At 42.7% G+C, this 2784-nt stretch overlaps 1 pseudogene; it reads right to left on the bottom strand.

Moving 5' to 3' along the window:
* Positions 1-725: 725 nt before the first annotated feature.
* Positions 726-1071, bottom strand: LOC140741575 (small nuclear ribonucleoprotein Sm D2 pseudogene; annotated as a pseudogene).
* Positions 1072-2784: the final 1713 nt, after the last annotated feature.

Raw genomic sequence — 2784 nt, 5'->3', positions numbered from 1 at the left:
TTGTAGAGCCTCAACATCACATCCCTGCTCCTATACTCTATTCCTCTAGAAATGAATGCCAACATTGCATTTGCCTTCTTCACCACCGACTCAACCTGGAGGTTAACCTTAAGGGTATCCTGCACGAGGACTCTCAAGTCCAGTTGCATCTCAGAACTTTGAATTCTCTCCCCATTTAAATAATAGTCTGCCCATTTATTTCTTCTACCAAAGTGCATGACCGTACACTTTCCGACATTGTAATTCATTTGCCACTTCTTTGCTCATTCCCCCAATCTATTCAAGTCTCTCTGCAGACTCTCTGTTTCCTCAGCACTACCGGCCCCTCCACCTTTCTTTGTATCATCAGCAAACTTAGCCACAAAGCCATCTATTCCATAATCCAAATCGTTAATATACAACATAAAAAGAAGCGGCCCCAACACGGACCCCTGTGGAACACTACTGGTAACTGGCAGCCAACCAGAATGGGATCCCTTTATTCCCACTCTCTGTTTCCTGCCGATCAACCAACGCTCTATCCATGTATGTAACTTTCCCATAATTCCACGGGCTCTTGTCTTGTTTAGCAGCCTCATGTGTGGCACCTTGTCAAAGGTCAAACAGATATCAAACAGATACTAAACAGATATCATTGGGACAATGATACAGACAATAAATCCAAAAACCTAACTTTTGCTTGCTTATGTCATGTGATACGTTACAAATCTCTCAGAAAATGGCATTCATTTGCCTGTGATCAGCGGGTTCCTAAGTACGACAATCATGGAGTCCCCTCGAAGGAACATCTTAGAGATGTATCAGTCCTTGTTGATGGGGTTTGACTTCTTGCTTTTTCCCTTTCTTGGGTACCTCGGTCCACATTTCCTTCACGTTTTCTAACACCATGTTGCAATGCCCGTCAAAGGCCTTGACTCTGCCAAGCAGCTTCGTATTGTTCCAGCAGTTAATAAGGATCTGTGTGTTATTTTAGACAGATTGTGTCAGAACAGAGAGGGGCCCCATATTAAACTCCTCTTCCTCTCTCTTCTGCAACTCCTTGGGAGTCATCTCATTTTTTAATAGACTCATGCTTCCCTCTCTCTTTGTGGCGCCGGATCGCCTCCTCACCCACAGCCGCGCTTTGTCTCCCGCCGGAAGAGAAAGACCCCTTAGTTTCTCTTTCCAAAGTTACTGAATGGCTTACTGACTATCTCTAGCATTTTCTGTTTTTATTTCAGATTTCCAGCAATTTTGTTTTTAAATAATAAAAATCAGCAATTATTGTCTTTCCTGTGGTGCCCAATAATTCATTAGGCTATATTTCATTAGGAGTTTGAGGAGATTTGACATGTCACTAAAGACTCTGACAAATTTCTACAGATTTACTGTAGAGGCCATTCTGATTGGCTATGTCACTGAAGGCTCCAAGAAACAAGACTGGGAAAAGCTGCAGAGAGTTGTAGACTTAGCCAGCTCCATCATGGGCACTAACCTCTCCAGCATCGAGGACATCCTCAAAAGGTGATGCCTCAAGAAGGTGCAACGCATCATTAAGGACATGCCCTCTTCTCATTACTACCATCAGGGAGGAGGTACAGGAGCCTGAAAGCGCACACTCTACATTTTAGGAACAACTTCTTGCTTTTGTTTTGCACTATTTATTTATTTTTTATATCATCTTATTGTAACTTATAGTACATTTTTAGGTATTGCACTGTATTGCTGCTGCAAAACAGCAAATTTCACTTCATACGTCAGTGAAAACAATTCTAATTCTGGGGCTCATCCAGTATACTTGGGATACTGACCAGCAGGGGGAGTGATGTAGCAAAAGAAAGTAACAAACCACGGATGTGGTCTGAATCTAAATGGATATGACTTGCACTTCTCATGGAGTCTTTGTGATAGTGCCTTTCTTCCTGAACTTTTGATGGGTAGTTTTTTTTTGCAGGTATTTTAAGTAAAAATAGTGACCACGGTTTGTCTTGCTATCTTAGTGCTTTTCTTTAGTGTCACTGTATAATTTCCTCCAATTAGAAGATTTTTTTGATGAGCTTTATTGCATTGTTTGCATCAATTCAAATCAGCAAGGATTGTGCTGGGGGCAGCCTGCAAGTATCGCCACACTTCCAATGCCAACATAACACTCACAACTGTCTCTCCCTATTTCATTCTGAATATTTTGCCAATGTTGGCCTCTTCAACTGTCTCTGGGAAGTACCGCCCAGAGACATGGCATCATCATAGTTTCTCCATTAACTTCCTGTGCCACTCGTGATACTGATCTGATCCTTGTATCTCAGATTTTTATGAAAAAAAATTAAAGGAAGTCTTCAAAAAGTTATAAAAACAGAAGAATTCCAGTAGGCAGAGCGGCACATGGCAGCAGCAGCCTTTCGGATCTGGTGCTACTTTAATTTAGTTTGCTTTAATTTAATTTAGTTTTTTAAATTTAATTTTAAGGCACAATTAGGGTTTAGGGCAATGGATAACAGAGCGACTATCTACCATCGCCAGGTACTGCTACAATACAGAGATCACCCAAAAACGAACCTTCATGAAAATCTGCTGGTTAGATTGCGCGACCTCAGCTTGCTGAGGGAATCGGGCCTGCAGTCCTCGGAGTCGCCTGATGCCGGTGGCCGGAGGTGGGGATGTCATAAGCGGTGTACGAGGAAGTGGAAGCGAGGCGAGCGGGCAGGAGTCCGTGCCAGGGAAAAAGCAAACCCTAGCCGGCCAGCTCTCCCTACTGACCTCTGCTGTGCCTATTGTCTTGTTTATCATTTATTGTAATGCCTGCAC

Source organism: Hemitrygon akajei, chromosome 18, assembly GCF_048418815.1.
Source record: "Hemitrygon akajei chromosome 18, sHemAka1.3, whole genome shotgun sequence".
NCBI lineage: Eukaryota > Metazoa > Chordata > Chondrichthyes > Myliobatiformes > Dasyatidae > Hemitrygon > Hemitrygon akajei.
This window is presented reverse-complemented; position numbering and strand designations above follow the sequence as displayed.